This window comes from Camarhynchus parvulus, chromosome 3, assembly GCF_901933205.1.
Source record: "Camarhynchus parvulus chromosome 3, STF_HiC, whole genome shotgun sequence".
Taxonomy (NCBI): Eukaryota; Metazoa; Chordata; class Aves; order Passeriformes; family Thraupidae; genus Camarhynchus; species Camarhynchus parvulus.
Window position 1 is genome coordinate 45,631,773 of NC_044573.1, and position 19,999 is coordinate 45,651,771.

A 19,999-nucleotide genomic window follows, 5' to 3' on the forward strand; every position below is an offset into this window, starting at 1 on the left:
CCATTCTCTTTTCAGGTAACAGATTTGCCAGAATACTCATGAGACAGAACCAATCTTTTTTTTCTGAAAAAAAAAATCTGTCAGAAGTTGTAATACATTTTGAATGCAAATATTTTTCCAAGCTTCATTTCAGAACAGAGCCCTAGAGCTGTAAAAAGAGTTGGTCACTTGTTCTGCTATTGAACTCATATGGACTTTAACCCTCCTTAGGCAAAAGTGTAAGTTGTGCTTTCATCTGACATGGCAAGAGATGGAGTGATGCTGCTAATACCTGAACAAGAAAAACACAAGGCAAACATTCAGGAGCATTCATTCAGCAGAAGGCTGAAGCAGTCTGTTCATTTGGCCCCAGACTGTTTCTCAGGTGTTGGCTTCAATGCCAAAGAGCACCAGCTTGTATTTCTGCCACCATACAGACACCACAATCACCAGCCAGTCAAAAGGAACATGCCTTATGCACAGAACCTGTTTATTAAGTTTCTCCCTTGTTACTGTACAAAGGTACCTTCATTCTGCAAAAGCCTGGGTGATTCTGAGAACCACGTGGGCTAAGGCTTTCCATTTAACTACAGCTGCTTTTATGCAAGAATAAATGCAATATAATTAATAGTCAACAGATAGGACTAAGCTCTCATGCAGGTATGGGAGCATTTTAGTAATTAGGACTCTGATTAAGACAGGGTAGCTTTAAACTAACACTGTAGAAATTAAGCAAACACTTAACTGGCTTCCTGCATTCCGGCCTAAAAGCCTGTTAAAGTTACCAGACCTTAGAAGAAATGTGTGGTAATGTATCCTGCACACTAGCAAGTCATAAGCAGCAGGGAACACACCCTCTACACACTTGTAATTAGAACTAAGAGATGAAAATTGTACAGCAGTTGAATAAGTTTGAATTTTGGACCAGCTGGCATTTAAACAGGGAAAGGTGCCTGCCATCTTAAATGTATAGCTCTTATTTTTAATCAATTGTGAGGTAATATTTATTCTTCTTAAAGGCTCTGTACTTCACTGACAGCTTTTTGTTAAATCAGCTTCTGTACAGTCCCCTAATTTTCTATTGTTTCAGTGTGCACTGGTGCCTCTCACAATGGTCATCACAGTAATACATCAGGTCCCAACACATTCCACACTAGACAAGAAACTCCTCTGCACCTGGAATTTAAAACAAAAATCCAAAAACAGAAGCTAATCCAATTTATATGCTAAACTCAGATGTGTGGCCACCACCTTTCACTGATGGTACACTGAAGATGTTAAGGACAAATCAAGAGTCTATTTTTGGCCCTGAAAACATGGGTGCACATACACAGAATGGAAAGTAGTAGATTATGAACTAGTTCTGCGCACCACACTTCAGGAAAGCCATGCAGTCTTCCCAAGGGGAGGCAAGGAAGAAAGACAAGAGCATTTATACACACAAAAACCAACTCAATGTGGCAAGATTGCAAGAATCAGTGCTCTTTAATACAAAGAAGCAAAGTCCAGAGGAGTGATGTTAATAGCTTTTAAATGCATAATAGGTAATAGCAAAGAATGAAATTATGGTTTTAGTATTCATAGCTTCAAATGTAGAATGTTAGCAGATAAGATTTCAGACAATATTCCTATTAGCAAGCACCATGATACAGATAGTGAGGCATTGGAATTGATTTATCTAAGTTTGTAGACTCGTCATCAGCATTATTAAGGAAAACATGATGCAAAAAGAAAAAAGCAAAATCACATTTGCCATGGATTACATTATATTAAATGGATCATTATAAGCAGGAGAAGAGCCAGACAACTTCCCAAAGTTCCTTTAATTCCCTTTTAAGTAAATAGATATATATACATATATAACATAGAACAATTATTATCTGCCAAAGAATCATCTTTTTAACAGGTTGTGAAGGTTTTTTTTGCCTAGTTTTGTCATCTCTCTTCTTATCCTCCTAGGCTTTTAGGTTTTGTGCTAACTATCACAGAAATAAACCCTCATTCTTCTTGCTACAGGGTCACCAAACAACTGCTCAAAGCCAGCTGGATGTTTAACACACTGCAATCTGCTAAATGTGAACCTACCAGGCTTACAATGCAGATACGATCGGATGGTTTCAGAATTAAAGACTCAGTTTGACTTCTTTTGCTTCAGGCAGAATACATAACTTTTGTGCAATGCTCCTCTGTTGGAAAAGGAGGTCAAGATTCAAGATTCTGAAGAATGCCTTGGCTTTTCCAAAATTTCAGTTATTCAGAGGAAACACTGCCTTGTTTATTTTTGAAGAAAATGAATGTAAGTTATAAATCATTAGAAAATAAGTCAGGTTTCCTAAAACATATTTAAAAACACACAGACACTAGTTTCCACATAAGGCTAATTTGGGCACAGTTTTAAAACATCTTTGAAGTCCAATTTCAAGACAGAGGAGTCAAAACTGTTTAATCAGCCAGGATGGTTAGATGAGAAGATGGAAATATTGTGCCATGCACACTTTTTCCCCACAGTCCCTTCAGATGCAGTGACAGATGCACTGAACTAGAAGGCTGGCAATGGCACTGCTGCTGCGACACCAGCTGATGGAGCTGCCAAATTCCACAGTCAAAAACTGAACAGGACAGCTGAGTGGCTTCTTACCCAGAGGTCTCAGGATGACAGAACAGGCTGACAAATAACCATGTCCTCAAAGATCTGAGGCCAACTTCAGAGGTTTGCACAGAAGAAAACATCTGTAATGTCCTCATGACGGCAAACACCCAAATTCCTCTCTATTTGTAATACCTGTAATTAACAGGTGTGGAATAGTTTGTCAACAGCTGTTATCATAAAGCTATGGTATTTGTCCTACAAGCACAGTAGTGCTCCGTGAAGCTGTACCCACTGTCCAACACTCCCTTTCCCACAGAGCACGACAAATAAGATAATGAAATTGCCCTCAAACAGAAACTGAACACACACTAGAAAAGAATTCAAGTTTCCCATCTGCCTTCTTTATCCTTCCAAAACTGATATGTTTTGAAATATGATTTACTTACTATTAGTAGTTCCCTAAAATTAATACAGAGAGTAAAGGCTTCTCCTTGGCATTTTCCCTATGAGGAACTGCTTCCTTACCTACCTAATATTTCTGATTACTATAAACAGGTGAGGTGACATTGCAGTGTGTGGTTTCATAAAAGCCAGGAAAGAGTCATTCACTAAAAGCAACCTACAATCCACATTAGTTATTTCTTTACTATTACATTCTTATTATGAACTGTTATTTAGTAACAAATATACCGCTATTTCTGAGAGAAGCCAGTTGCTATGTTTTTTAAACCAATGCTACATGTATACTCTCTTGTAAACCAATGCCAAGCTAGAATCAAGCAGATATACATATGTTCATGGTCTAATAAAAAGTAAATCCATCACTCTTTGCCAAGGAATTACTGCAAGATTGAAACAAAGGGAAGTTTATTACAAGACAGAATCCTTAAACACATCAGTGCAGCAGAGGATGAGAACACCCTGCAAGGCTTCATGCACTAGGCAATACTGGCAATGCTTCTACCAACAAAAAGTTCCATGCCTGCCCACTGTGTTCAGTAAGCTCAGGAAAAGAAAACATGGCAGATGGGTGGATTCTCTGCAAATATGTATTTAAAAATATTTCAGAGACTTTATTTGACAAATACTGACTTTATTGAAGTGAATGGAAAAAAAATATGTTAGTTCAATAGAGACAATAATTTTACTCTGTGGAAATACCAGTACAAAATCCTTGAGGTTTAAAATATACAGTCATTTAGATCAGGCAATGATCTGTCTTCAGGTAGACTTGCTGATATTTGACACATTTCAGGCAGCACAAAAATGTACTGCAATTAAAAATACTTGATTAGGTTGAAGTAGCCAGCAAATGCTTACAGATTAGTTATGACAGCTAACAGGTAGGAAAAAAAGAAGAAAAAATATGACACCAAAAAAAGTTTACCAGGAAGTAATTTAAAACAACATATTAACATTTATGTTCTTAGAATATCTTGAAATTCTACTACAAATTATTTTTCATTTGCACTTAATACCATGCTGCTTCTTTAGTTATTTTTTATATTTAAAATCATATTATACTTTTAATTATTTTTCATCTAGCTATGAAGAGGAAAAAAATTGACAAGAGAAAACTAGAAAACTCCAAAGATGAATGTTTTCTGCCTAGTGTGAAATGGCAAATAAGTCTAGCCTAGCAAATCCTAATCTACGTTAGAGAAGCCCTTGGCTTTACAAAACCACCAGTATTTCAAGAGGTTCCATAAAACATGGCTAAAAAGGTATCCCCCAAAAGTGCCTGGACAACTTCCCTCTTTTTTAAGATATCCAGTCCAATGAAATCCTGCCAGCCAGAGGTAACCCAAACTTCCTGCTTTCTGATTTTTCTTTCTTATGCAAGTTAGTGAAGTTGCCTGGCAGGCTCACTTAGGACATCTGAGAATGGTTCAGTCTCCCATTAAATGCCTTTCTAAGACGTTTGAGACCACAATAATTTAGTACCAACACCAAAGATAACTATCTACTAACATTTTCTCTTTCCATGACCTTTGGTATAGGGATCTAGTAAGAACTTAATGGAAGACCACTGTGGGTAAAACACTGAAGTAAGTGAAGAAGGAGAAAAGCTGTAATACAAATTTTTCTGGGAGAAAATGTAAAGAAGTGAGGAGTATTTTGTGGCACAAGTGCCATGCATTTCTAAAGCAATAAATATATAAATTTAATAGGAATCACCCCATACTCCACTAATTTACTCTCCTGGTTTGAACCAAATTAAGACTTAGTTAAGGTTCACTTCACAGACACCAGACCAGCTGAAGAAGCCAGAGATATCAGATCATCTGAAGTCATGAGGTTCAGTTCCAGCAATGGTGACACATAACTGTTTTTCTGAAGGTAATGGTAATTTTCCCACAATGTTTTTGCATTACTTGTTGGCTTCATAACACAAATGTCTTGTTTGGTAGTTTCCTGGCTGGAAGGACCTACTTACTGCCAGTTGGCGGTACCAGGCAAATCATTTCAGCAAAGAAAGGCTGATCCTAATCTCTTCTCATGCAAGGCTAATACAGTATCAGTGAAGAATTCAGTATCTGTATTCCTTTGTGTGCACAGCTCCCAACTGAACTTTGGACCTGAAAAATTGGTTGTTATATGGGACTTCCCCATCTTGAAGTAAAGTCATGTTCAGTGATCCTTAACAGTATCTGGGAAATCCCACAGCCCCTGAAAGGCTCACCAGCTCTGAACTGTGACATTCTGGCTACTGGCAGCAGGGGCCATTCCTTATGTGAGGGCTTGACAGTAGACAGGAGGGGGTAAAATGTGTCTAGCTGTACTTTGGATCTAATTTCATCTTCTTATAGCTCCAAGGATCTTATCACCTTTAGTTCCAGAGTGTAATTTAACCTATGCATTCAACCCTCATAGTGATCCTCCCCAGCCTGCAGTTGCACCTTTTCCCAGGCAGACTGAAAATCTCAGCAGATACATCAAAAAATGGGAGCATTAAGCAGAACCTTGCAGCATTTCTCAATCATTCTTCCTCCTTTTTTCCCAAACACTTCTGCAGAAGCCTCCACTTATGAAATGTAGGGCTCTGTAAACACTAATTTCTTCAGCATTATTTGAAGTTTAATAATTTCCCACTTTGACACACCAACTTATGTACACTTTAAGGCAAATCCGCCAAACTCCCTATTGGCAGCACAAAGGCTACAGGTGTCTGCCCTACCTCTGGAATTCCTGATACCGGACATCTAATTTTTGTGTTCTTCAATAGTCCTTAGGAGTCCTGAGAGTGATGCTTCTACTGAATTATTTTGGTTGCTCAGTTTCCCATTCAAAAACAGGTGCTTTGGAAAGCTATGCCTTGCACTTCCATAATACTGTGCAGTTCAGTCTACAGTTCGTTTGGAAGCCACCTAGGCAGGTCACCACAATGCAGTTTACCTTAGCTATTAGTCTCCTGCTTCTCTGCAAGATTTAATAAATTAAGACTGTCTGGCTAATATATCTTCACAGCTTCACATACTGACCAAGGAGCATGTAAAATTCTTAGCCTTTGTAATTTTAGGCAGAAGAAAACTTCAGCACTGTTAATAAAAACGTTTAAGGTAAGTTACCCAACAAAATGTTTGGGGCTTCATGTTCACAAACTAGCACTCTAAGCATTGTTATTTGTAGAACTCCTTGGACCTTCTTAACAGGCCAGTCTTCTGCACAGTGTAAATAGGTGGGAAGAGAGAAGGCAAAGGCTACTTTTACCCACCACATAACTAACCAGTGACACTGGAGTCAGATACATGTAGATTATTCTTAAGTTCTTTTTAAATTACTCAGAGATTGTGTTGAAATTTCCAGAATGAAAGAAAAATATTCCTTTCATTAACTTATGCATGAATCGAGATTTTATTGCAAGTCATACACATATGCAAGGCTGGGTGAACAGGTATATTTTAACTGAAGGGTAAGCTGATATGAGAAGGTAACTGAGACAGAGGAGCAATGTCACAGCAATTCTGTATTCTCGATTTTATTAGTGTAGCAAAATAACACAATCCCATGAGCAGAAAAAGAGAAAATGGCTAAATATTTAGCCTTCATCTCCCCACTCCCCTACGATGCCCTGCAGAGCTGCCCTGTGAACAGGAGCAAGCAAGACATACAGTGTGAAACTCTCCTTCTTGCAGACACCAGTGATTGGTGTCCCCAGCACAGATTCAGCGTTTGTCTTTCTCCCTTTTCTCCTGCACATTTCTCCTGCAGACTTCTAGCAACTCTTCATCAGAGCAATAGCTGCATGCCACAAAATGATCTGGAGAGAGACTGCTGTCTCAACATAGCATGGAGATGACTCAGTAGTGACAAAGTAAATCATCCTTCAAAGATAAGTCAATAGTGAATAAGTAATTTTATCTGTCAAGAGTTAACATGCAATGAATACTTGTAAAGGTTACTCAACATAAAATCTACCAGTGGTTGGACATGAGTTCCCTCACATATGCTAACCAAGTCTATGGAGTAATAAATCCCACTTGACTTCTCATGAAAAGCCTTAAAAACAGCAAGCTGTATGTATGCACTTCTAGAAAAAGATTATACCCTAAGAGACAGCACACAGCCAGATATCTTACTTAAAGATGCACCTTGTAAGTATTTCTTAGGAATCATATTAAATTGCCATGTAAATATACTTTAAAAAACAGTGAATGTGTGAGCAGAATAGTTTGCAAAGAACAAAAAAAAAAAACCCTAAAGCTGCTTTAAAAAGCCCAAAACACTTGTTGAACTCACACACTCTGAAGCCATAAACAGTCTGTAAGTCAACTTCAGAGCACTGAAAAGTTCAACTCACTTTTCATTTCTGTCACTATTTGCATTTTTCTTTGTTTTTTTTCACTAACATAAAAGCATTAATCTGTTTGGATTTTCTTCTTGAATGTACTTTTCAAGTTCTTATATAAATTTCTAGCATGGCATGATATCTTTCCTATAAACTCTGTGAAAACATAGCTTATGATGTTTAAAACATTCTATTTAATTAAAAGAAATTAACAGTCCTCTTAAAATGTGCAAGCAGCAGTTGTATATTCTGAAATCCAGGCTGTAAGTATACATCCCTTAAATTTTCCTAACTTCTTGAATAAATAGATCCTTTGAGGTTTCCCAGATAAGATATATTTTAGATTACTTAGGCTACCCAAAGAATGCTTTTGCCACTCTGTGCAAGAGCAGAAAGTGCATTTATCTTGCTATAAATAAGGTGACTCTCAAAGAATGAAGTTCAGAAGTGGTAATGTCAACCCTTTAGTGGACATAATCTTTAGTAGGTTAACACCATGTCTCAAAGCACCTGAGCTAGTTTAACTCAAATTTGAAATCAATTCTGACCTTTACAATATATGCAAGTCAGGAAAAGCTGATTGAATAATTTCAGAATTAAAACATACTAGTTTTATCATAAAACCTAGGTAGGTACAAAGCTGTTTTGAAAGTTTCCATTTAAATATTATGTTAACTAACAACTACCATGAAAATCACACAGACTAAAAGGTATAACTGAAATGCCCATGAATAATCTAGGTATGGAATAATTCAACTCATCAGAAGTAAATCCTCTCTTCCCTACATTATAATACTTGGGTTTAGATATGCTGCTTCAAAAGAGAAAAGTGCAAGTGCAATAATTATCAATTGTTGTCTCTTTCTATTACTACAGTTAATTTTTTTTACAGCTATGTATGGCCTTGTGCAAAACATACATAAAAACTTTGGATGTCCCAGGTTAGAAACACTAGATAGTGAAGGTAGCATAGCAATACACACTGGGGTGGAATTCTCACTGTATAGAAGGCATGAATAAAAGTGTCAGGTTTTTTAAGAATAAAAGAATATTCGCATTGTCTTGAAGTAATACATTGTTCTCCTTCTCTGTGCAAGGAATTTAATCCAGTGTGTGCAAATCTGCATTAGAATTCATATCCTTATAGGCTTTGCAGAAAAACAAAACATTTAATTTTTTTGTATCTACACATAAAGTCAGAGCTACCTCTTTTAGATACTATTCGTATTTGCTCGCATGTACATGTATCACACTGCAACAGCAGTTAATAAGAGAAACATGTAAGCCTTTCACGATTTTTTAAAGTGCTCAATGACAATAAGAGTTTTTACAGTTCATAAAGTGAACTATAAGGTTCTGTTCAAACAATGACAGCATTATACAATCACATAATGGTTTGGGTTAAAAGGGAAATTTAAAGACCTGCTAGTCCAATCCCCCTGCCACAGGCAATGACATATTCCACTAGACCAAGTTGCTCAAAACCCCATCCGACCTGGTCTTGAACATTTGCAGACTCACACAGCTTCTCTGAGCAAGCTGTTCCTGGGTCTCGCCACTCCCATTAGCCCATGTCATTCCAGAAGATTTGGGAATTCTGGTCTCCAAGCTGTCTCTTAAATAATAATCTTATCTAAAGATTTTCCACATGTAGCAACTAAACTCATCTTTCTAGACCACTAGGGCCACTTGGTACTAACAGGGTTTTCAAGACATCATGCAAGGAGTCTGCATCTACCAGCCTCATTAGTTAGGGGATACACCGTGTTTTGAACACTTATGTCAACATTTACAGCACAGTTTCAGAGCCAGTTTCCCATATGTATTGATTGTATACCATTTCAGACATGTCAGAGGGCACAAAGAAAGGCTGGAACAGAATTAAGACACAGCCTAATGGCCAGAAAGCAGAGCCAAGGGCAGGATAACCCTTTCAGCTTAAAAGTTTAGACCTATGCCTAGCTAAAGTGATGTCACATGGGCACAGCTGTAGGCAGAAGAACAAAACATGGCTACTCTCTGGACCATTAATACCTTGTGATGCTTTTGGCAGGGAGAGTTAATAGAGTTAATTTTCCTGACAGCGGCTGGTATACAGCTATTTTGGATATGACAGTGTTGATAACACACGAAGTTTTAGTTATTGCCGAGCAGCACTTTCACAGTATCAAGGCCTTTTCTGGTTCTGATCTGACCCCACTAAGAAAGAAGGCTGGGGATGAACAAGAACTGGGGGGACACAACCATGACAGCTGACACCACCTCACACATGGGATATTCAAGACCATGTGGTGACATGGTAGGAGAACTGTCTGCAGCGCTGGCATTTGTCTTGCCAAGCCAGCACTGCACATGGTGAACCCTGCTTTCCTGGGGATGGCTGAACATCTGCCTGCACATGGGAGGGAGTGAACAAATTCCCTGTTTTGCTTTGCTTGCATGTTCAGCTTTCGCTTTCCCTATTAAACCATCTTGATCTCAACCCACAAGTTTTCTCACTTTTTCGATTCTCTCTCCCAATCCCACCAGGCAGGGGAGTGCACGAGCGGCCGTGCGGGGCTTAGCAGCCAGACAAGCTAAACCATGACACAGACTTCAGAGATTCTTAGATTCTGTCGCCTGAAAAACACTGGTCATGAATTGAAATCAAAAGGCCATCACAGAAGCTTTAGGAAAGGTTTACAATAAGTATGAAGACAGGACTTAAAAAACACAACTGAAGCATGACTCTCACCCCAAAAATTCTATCAGCACTACTGTGTGACTGACTGCTTATATGTTATTGTGCATCTGGAAGTTCAAAGTGTATCTGTTGCTCAAATTAAGGCATCAGCCTTAATCACAGTAAAGTAAGCCAGTGTTCAAATGTTTTTAAAGGAAAAATGAATATATTGGTGAAAAAAATCTAATGTGGAGCACTTCATAACCAAAAAATCTTGAATTGCAGTTCACTTCTATAATAGAAAATAAGCCTCCCTTTAATGAATACAAACCTAACCATGCAGATTCTAATTTAACATGAAAAACAATTAATTTGGGGTAGTTTTATAAACAGTGACAATAAATCGAAACCCATGATAAACAGAATGACCAGTAAGTTTCAACGGTCTTAAAAAAACACATCTAAATTTCAGTGTGGAAGAAGAAAACCCAAACAAGCACGGCATTAGCATCTCAAACTCTCTGTATCTTACACATTCAGATAAAGTAACAGCTTAAGTCAATCATGTTTGACTGCTATCCAGTTATTTATATGAGTAAACGAAGCTGGCGTCGGAGTGGGGAGATGAACTGGCAGTGTGCCGTAGAGCCTTGAGTTACAATTTGTATAAAACAGGGCACCCTGCAAGCACTCCGACTGCAGTCTGTCTATCTATGGGGACAAAGCTAAGCAGAAACACCAAAACAGGCAATACTCTGGTGTACCTAATGACAAAGCCAGATTTCTTCAATCTGCAGGTAAACTTGCCAAGGACAGACCTGCAGAAGAATTCACCCCTGGAGTGGCCAGCAGAGTTACACACATAGCCATCTCCTTTGAGACAGGAAACCCTTGGTATGGGCCGTGTACCCATGCATTTGCAGTTCGACTACCTGAATGGATCACCTAAAGGCAGAATAAAAATTCCCATGGTTCCTGGAAGTCTCGAAGACTCCACAACATGCTGGACTGTACTACAGTCATGGTTATAATGGAAAGGCATGGCCCTCAATGAAATGATAACTCAGCTGCCATGGAAAGGTCATCTCCACTGATTCCACAGACCTTTAAAGACCATTTGGGGGTGGGAGGGGCTGGGGACACAAATGTAAGAGAATGAAATTATTCCTCCACAGCTTGAACAAATTACATCAGACTTTAATATCTGAAGCAGGTTAGGAGATCATATTCACATCTTACATCACCAGGAAAAAGAATTAATATTTTGGGGTGACTTCATGGGCAGCATACAAATCCATAAATTTCACACAAAGAGTGATACTTGCTTTTTAGGCTTGTTTCTAAGAACTGTCATGGTTGAAAGGAGTGTGGAAATTAACTATTTTCCTTAATCACCTATTTATCAACTAAATGTATTACCATACACAGCATGAACAGCCAACCACAGTAGCTTCTATAACCAACAGTGACTTCATCCTGCAGTTCCTACTAATTACCAGCACATGGTGGGAATAATCCACTGGCCTTTTGTGGTCCTCAGAAGCACTCAGTGAGTATCTGCCCACTTTAGTAAGAGACCCTCATTTTGGAGGTGGTGAAGACATTTACAATAGTGGCTTATGTATCACCGTGTGACTACACATTCCCCTCTACTCACAGAATTTCTAAAAAGATTTCCTGCATGCATTTCATAGCAAAATTCCTTCATTCTATTTTACTGATTTGTAAGCAGCATTTGTGACCATGTAAAAATGACCTCTTAATTCAAATTTAGGAATGAAAAGTCATCCCTGTGGCCTTTTCTTTCTCCAGATTTCACTCTCTAGTTGAAACATTGGCCAAGGCACAATGAGTAAATATGAGACTGGACAGCCATTGCTTCTCAAGAGTAAAAACTGCCAATGCCAGATATAGATCCAGAGATATTGCTGGTTTTACCTCTTCCAGAATAACTTTTCCAAGGAGCTACACCCTTGTCTAGCTTGCTCAAATTCTGAAAATTGCTGTTTATGACTGTGGCTGTAATAGCTGACCTCACCAGAAGTGCCAGGAATCAAACCACAGTCTTTGGAAAGCGAGGGGATCCATAAGATACAGACTCCTTGAGAGAATATGCTATGAGATTCCCAATCCTAAACCACATGAGATATCTATGCCAGGATAACAGCTCAGATTCCACAAATCACATCCATAATGTTAGTAGAAGTTTTTTTAGCATCTGGTGTACTTTTAAATGGACACCAAATCTGTTTGTCAGAGAGAGTCTGAGCTGCTAAATAAATAGTGATAAATTTTCTAATACTACTGGGCAGAGTGTTCCTGCAAGCACAACGTGTGTTTATCAGTTTCCCACTGAGCTAGCATTGACTTTCAAATTTCCTTTAATCTTATTATAGTAAACATAGTACAGCTCTCTGGCAAACAAGAGGAACATTCTTCCTGTAATATCATATGCTTCTTTTAAAGAAACCTTAGAGATGTCCAGAAAGTAATTAGGCTCAACTTGGAATAACACAATAAACTTGTTTCCAAAGAAACAAGTTTCACAAAATATATTTTTGGACTGAAAAAAACCATGGCTATTTTTATAAGGAGATGACTGGCAAATTCTGATAGGTACTCAAAATAGTCTTTGCATGTATCACATTTTTAAAGTCAGCTATTGAAACACCAACAGAAAAATATTTTTCTAGTTGGAAGCAGCCTACCTGAATTGAATGAAAAAAGCAACAGGAATTTTGGATTTAGAATTCAGAAAATAGGAGACTTTACTTTGTGAAGGAGCTTTTGCAATGCTCCTTCAAGAAGAAAGAACACCAAGTGCAGACAACTTAAAAAAAAATTAGATAAAGAAAACAAAATGGGATCTATTATGGTACAGTTTGTATTTAAAGCCTCTTTTCATGTGAGAGGAATGTACAGTAGACAAAGGTGGGATTTGTCTTACAGTTCAAAAAAACCCGAAAATCTAGGCTGAGTTGTTGAATAACTTTATGTAAGTGACTGAAATGACTTTGGGAACCTGAAAGTAAGACAGTTTCAGATGACATATATTAGCTCAATTTCCCGTTGTGTGCATTTGTCTTGTTTGCTTCAGGGTTTCTACAGAGAAAGGGTCACTACATATATCAAAAATTAAACACAAAGGTGCTATTTTCACATATCTTCTATGTTTTTTGAACAAAATAATAAATATTCCTCATAATCAGCTTCTGTGGCATTTGAATCTTCAGGTACCATTTAAGAAGCCACACATTCTGAGCTATGACTTTAACAAAGGCTCAGCTTCAGTAAAGAATGGAAGTATTAAAGAGACAGAAGAACAATCTTCCACTGCCTACATGGAATCCAAGATGCTTAGAATTCGTTTCAGTTTGTAAGTAGTCACTTTAGACTATCCCAGCAAAAGCTGTTCTCACGGAAGAATCAGGCAAAGTTTCCATGGACATCATTAATGAAGAATATAGACAAAAGTCAACAAACATGCTTAGTATAAATCCATTGTGTGTAGTAATCTGAAAGGTGTCAGCCAGAGAACAATTTAAATCAAAATACAAGAGATAGCCATCTCCCTCTCTCTTTATTACCAGACTTTACCGGATGCATCCATTAAGTCATGCAACATGTTCACATATTCCCATCTTCTTTGCCTGTCAGTCTCATCTTGTTCCTCACAAAGGACACTGAGCTCCACATTATGTTGACAGAATAGGAACGGACAAACGATAGATGGATCATAACAAAGAACATGCCTAGAGCAAGGATGTCTGATATCTGAGAGCTTCCTTTTGGATAGAAGCTCTGACCCACTATTTACACCCCTATCCCAAGCTCTCCCACATATTTTTAAATGACTACTTTCCAGATGTTATCTCAATGGAGACTGGCCAGATTTATGGGCAAGATCTTGCTTAACTCTAAGCCAAGCGAGTGTTTTGGCCTCACTGGAAATGAGATTAGGTCTGAGATTTGCACCAGGGAAAAAAACCTGCCCTTCCATGCCAGAAATGGTCATGGAGAATTTTTACAATGCTGTTTGTTTTTTTGTTAGCACTACTGTATAATATCAGTCTATTTGAGCATTATCATCATAACAGCACTTAAGTAGGGTGATAGGATAGATGAGACATGGCTGGAATCCACAACAACACTGCATGTAAACGGAGACGGCAACTAATTCACATCTAGACCAGCTCAACAGAGTTTTCCAACTCCAGAAAGTGTTTGTACAACACAAGGTCAACAAGGCGTTCTGCATGAGCTGTACAAGTGTTGTTTCCAAGTCTTAAGAGATGTTAAAAATTCAGGAAATTTTCAAGATTTATTGTGTTAAATCCACAGTCTGACACTGTATTTGTGCACTGCCCATCACACTCAATAAAAACTGGTTCCAAAATGAAATTTGGAGGGTAAATAATATATTTTCCTTTCACAGTGTACTTTACTTCTCCCACATCCTTAGCACAAAATAGACAGAAACAAAATTTTTATGAGTCTTTCTCTACTTGAATAGATCACAATTTTAATTTCCTCAAGTTTCATTGCAAATTATGGTTTCTTCAAATACTCACTTCCGAAGCAACAATGACTTTAAAATTGTTGGGCATGAGAGATAAATTCACCCTTTTCCTTTCTCCAAAAATCTTGTAATAAAGACAGTAGCATGCATATTTTTATCTACAACTCACAATTACAGTATAACCAATTCTATATGGCAGCATGGTCTACATGAAAAACTGACCTTAGCAAATCCCCCTAACTTTTATGACTAATCTAAAATGCACCATTATAACTCTTTGAGATATTATCTGAACAGCAACAAAGAACAAAATATTCAGAATGTCATAGATAAGTATGGTTAAGCACAGAAGAAAAAAAATGTTAGAAGTAGGCGCTGTAAGATAACTTTTTGAGAAAGACAGGTTACAACTGAAGTTGCCATGATTGTATCATACCAGATATTGAAAGATGAATTGCCTTCTGTTTTAACGTCCTGGAGCGAGACAGATTTTTATGGTCTGCTTCCCTTTCTGAAACAGGCTTCAAAAATCTTCTTAAAATTGATAATAAAAGCCTTAATGCATTGAGAACAAGAAATACCATGGTTTCAAGTGACATACCATCATCTACACAACTCATGTTAAAATCTATACGTCATCCCACAGAGAAGCTATGCATTGAAATAAGACTTGGAGTAGACAGCTGCTAACAACAGAAATGCAGTCATGGGAGTAGGAAATGCTCTCTTCTTTTTCACTTCTTATTCTTCTGCATAGCACAACACCTTCTGCCATCTAAAAGCAGTCTTGGAGAAGTCACAGTGATCCAGGACAAGAAGAATATTTGTATCAAGTATGCTATTCACATGCAATCCTACTATTTTCATCATAATCCAATGGAAATGCATGTAAAACTGAAGAGTTGGTAAGAAATGCACTTTCTGCAACAATGACAACTATCTTCTGTTTCTACATGAAAGAAGGATCTGATTCCTGATTACGCCAATAATATATTTTAAAGTAAGAAGTTATTTCATAAAAGAGATAATTGTTTATAATTAACAGAATAATTTTTCAATTTAAAATCATTTTCCCCAAAGAAGCAAACTAAAGAAAAACATTAAACTGTAAGAAACCAGCCAAATCACCAAGAAACAGAAAATGGAACCTTTTTCCCTTTACAGTGAAAACTGCAGAAAAAGGTTTAACATGTTTTAATGAAGCCTGAAGTTTTAAGTGGATGTTTCTGAACATCTCCCCTTAAACATTCCCCCCCTGCTTGAGGCAACTAGACTCTAGGATCAGGGCATGATTCTCATCACGTGCTGGAATCCAGGAACTACCCCCACAGGTGAGATCTCCTCCCAAGCAATACTTCTGGTGCCCTGTGGGAGATGCAGTCAGCCACAATGCTGCACCGAGGGAACATAGTGAATCATTTCTAAATGACAGCTTTAAAGTCTCAAGCCAACATTTCTCACCACTCCCAAATGCAATGAAGAATATAAACAGCCTTATGGACGTGTATACGCAGAGGGGCTATGGCCAGTGACAGGCAAACGACCATGAAGAAGCACCAGCTGTCCTTTCCTAAATGCAACTGCTGGGTCCACACCCAGCAGACAAGCACAAGGCTACACTATCCAAAGTTCCCATTCAAAAACTAGCCTCCTATCACATGCCAGATTAGGAAAAAAAAACAACCAAAATTAGCCATCTTTATTTTGAACTGAAGAGATCTCAAGCAGGACAGCCCCGGCTGGTTGCAGGGCTGTGTTGTCCAGCTCATCCAGGTGTTTTCTGGTAACAGGAACGTGAGCAATGGTGCAAGAAGCAGAGACAGGCCCACACCCCTGGGAAAGATGGCTAGTATGGTCTTCAGACTGCATGGTGCCTCAGGAACAGCATGCTGCAAATGGACCAGGTCTACTGTAGCAGCTAGCACAGCCCAACAGGAACTGACAGGCACAGCAAAACATTTAGGCACAGAAGACACTGTATATATTTTATAGAGTTTTACTTCAAGCTGGATATGGTCGTATGGAATGTATTTCCAGAAACAACTCCAGCACATCTCTTAGTTTAGATTCATCTTAAAGGAATCCAACTGGCCCACCATGAACCATATGGAGATGGATGCCAATAAGTGAAACAACTGAAGGATAGGCATCAAAAGCCCACTGCTGCCATGAACCACAACACTATAACTGCACAACCACACCCAGGAGCAGCCCTGTGCGGAGGGAAAGACTTTCTTGTGCTACTCTTTAAGTAGCTTGAACTGCTCAATTCTTACTCAGTAACTTGGAATTGCTCACTGAAACAATTCTAAATGTAGATCAGAAATTGGTAAATACCACTGTACCAATCCCAAATTGGAATTTACCAGTTTCTGATGACTGGGCTAGAATTATGTTATTTTAGCAATAGTGTTAGAATTAAACCAGCTACCAGATTTATTAAACAAAACTCAAACAGGACTATTTGTTACAAAAGATGATCTGGGTCTCTGAAATTTATAAATCCATAGATATAGACAAATGGTGACTGAAACCAAGCATTTTCCAATTTATTGATGCTGTTCAGTGGGTGCTTCAGATATTAATTTTTACCCTCGCCTGATAGTATGAAAAGAAACAAAAATCTCCACAATTAAATTCTTCAACTTTTCATACATTTGTTCTATTCCCCTTTGAAAGTCATGTACAGTCTATTTGAAAGATAAAAAAGAGAATATATTTCAGCTAAACAAATCAGCTCAAAACCTTGGGTTAGCAGCACTTATTTTTGTGGCATTCTTGTGGAGGTCTTACTGATGCTTTTCACTGACACATCTTTCACTTACTTATCACACTGCAATGGAAGACTGACCGAAACTCCCTGCTGCCACATGAACCTCCTCCCCAAACCCAAAGGGCTCTGCCCGAACAGCAGGCTGCAAGAGAGGTAAGAGGCAAAACCCTATTTGCTTGAGGTTTCTCGCTCATCCTACAACAGAGATTTTACAAACCAGTTCTCTCTTTTCAGCTGCACAACGATCACAAATGTTTAGAACTTACGACTTCAGTTGGATGACAGCAGTTCATGAGGACCATGCAACAAAACTGAGAGAGAGAGACAATTTGCTCAGTGTGAACACTGTCACAGCACCCTGATATCCTGGCTCTCAAGGTAGGCACACTGCTGCTCCACACAGTTACTTTCTTGCAGCGATTTTTAAAAATCTTAGCATATTACTCCTAAATTTTTGCAAGTAATGAAGAAAGACCAGTATGAGAAACAGGAAGCAAGTTTTGCAAGTGAAGCATCTGCATTAAAATACATCAAGCATTATAAGCAAATACTTCAGGCTGTCTGTACTTTTTGAAGTTCAAGAAACAATCTAATCCCCTAAGGAAACACAGCATCTGTATTGTATTGGCACGGGTGGGAACACAAGATTCTGAAGTGATTGCTAATTTCACCCTGGTTGAGCAAGAAATAGCCTTGAAGCAGCCTGATAAGCAACTTCCTAATTGGAGCTCTGAGCTGACATTGCTCGGTCTTGCACCTGCTGCTTCATGATTGTTGAGAGGACTGCGGGATTCCTAACCTGGGGCTTTTTCTCAGGGAATCTCTATCATTCGGCTGAAGTCCACCTGACTCTACTCACTGCAATTTCATTGTGTGTATTTCGCCTCTTTCAGAGAGAGAGAAATAAAAATTAACTTGCTATGAGCTGTTAATTTTGTCCTCAAAAATCCACCAAAAGTTATATAACCACTTTCACAATAGCATGCTAAAAATAAGAGCTGTTCAGCCAAATGCCACTGCAATTTTTTTATAAGACCTGTGCCTCCAATTCTGCAAGACCTGCAGAAGCACAAATATTTCCTTAACTTTAGCAAGAAGTCAGTCAGGAGCTCCTTGTGAGACAGACATGAGTTTGTATAATCCTCAAGTTCAAAGTAAAAAAACCTCGAGTATCTGTACACACACACGTATAATTCCAAGTCATGACTTAAAGTAACGCTATTCGCTGTTGGAGCTGATCCCTCGTGGGGTTTCATAATCACAAACCATCATTAACCCAAAGCAAAGAAAGAAAGGTACAAAGGGGCACAGGTTTCAAGCACGAACTATTTTTTTTTTCTGGTTTGTCTTTCATATTCCTTTGCGGGGGAGCGTGGGGACGCGACGCACGACGCTCCAAACGCTGGGAAACCTGGCCATCCAGGTGACTTCCCAGGGCGCTCGGAGCAAGGCAGCCGGAGCTCGGCGCCGCTCTCGCTGAGTTCGCTCCGTGCCCCTGCCAGCGCCCCGCGGGCTCGGACGCGCCGCTCCCCCGAGGCGTGCGCGGCCCCGCCGAGCTCCCCGCGCCGAACCGCGCCGGGCCGGGCGGCGGAGCGGGGCTGCGGGACGGGGCCGTGCGGGACGGGACAGCGCGGGGCTGCGGGACGGGGCTGCGGGCTGTCACCGCCACCGCGCCCGCGGGGCCCGCCGCCTGTCCCCGGAGGGGCGAGAGCAGGGCAGAGGAGGAGGAGGAGGAGAAGGAAGGGAGCGAGCCGGCCGCAAGAGGAGCGGTGCCGGGTCAGGGCGCTGGGCGCCCCCCGGCCACCCCATACCTGCACGGAGGCGGGGAAGAGTCCGCAGCGCGCTCCGTCCGCCGGCTATAGATCCCAAGGGGCGATGAAGCGAGGTGGCGGTCGCCGCCCTCTGCCGCTGCTGCCGGTGGCGGTGGTGCGAAGCCCTCGCCGGCTGCAGATGCCCATAGGCGCTCGGTGGGGCCAGCGGTGCGCGGAGAGAGCGAGGCGGCTGTGCCGGTCAGGGAGCGCGGCACTGGCTCGGCGCAGCCACTGCCCGAGGAGAGGATCAAGGCCCCGCTTTCGATTGGCTCCGGTGGCCAAACAGCTCACACCGGCCTGCCCGCCCGCCCGCCGCCTCCCGCCCGCCTCCCCTCCGCCGACGGCCGCCCCGCTCCTCCCGCCGGCTTCCCAACCTGGCGGGCACTGCTAGCTCCGCTCGTTCCCCCTCATGCCCCCCCCCGCTCCCCCCCTACGCCCCCCCTTCCCTAAGACGACGTCCAATCCCTTTGTTTATGTAGGGACGTTCTCACCCTGGGTCTGACAAAACACCCTCCCTACCCTTCGCGTCTTCCTCCGTGAGCTGAAGGACCCGCCACTTTAAGCGTTCGTGACATTTTGTGTCATGCTCAATATTCAGACACGTTTGTTCTCTGAACATTTAAGAAAAATATGCCTAGCCGGTAAAATTGAAAGCATGCAGTGCTTGATCACCTGAGGGCTAAATCTGAGGTAGGACAAAGCATTCTTTGCCTGAGTTGAGTTTGCTTTTCTTACTCTATTTGGGCTCCTAGCCCCAGCTGGGTTAACTACACGGCGTGCACAGAAAATAGAGCCAGGATGCCTCCTCATCCTGAGTCTCAGGTTATTCACTCTCAGCGGCTGTGGTTGTCATTCCTTGGTGCATCTTCGCTGTTG

The 19,999-nt window shown here is 40.3% G+C and overlaps 1 protein-coding gene across 1 annotated transcript in view; it reads right to left on the reverse strand.

Moving 5' to 3' along the window:
* The window catches only part of GREM2 (gremlin 2, DAN family BMP antagonist), a 40,113-nt gene extending 20,705 nt beyond the window's left edge, over positions 1 to 19,408 (reverse strand). Inside the window, exon 1 of the mRNA XM_030945674.1 lies at positions 19,124 to 19,408. The gene's annotated coding sequence lies outside the window, so the exon portion shown is untranslated. The remainder of the gene's footprint in view (positions 1 to 19,123) is intronic.
* Positions 19,409 to 19,999: the final 591 nt, after the last annotated feature.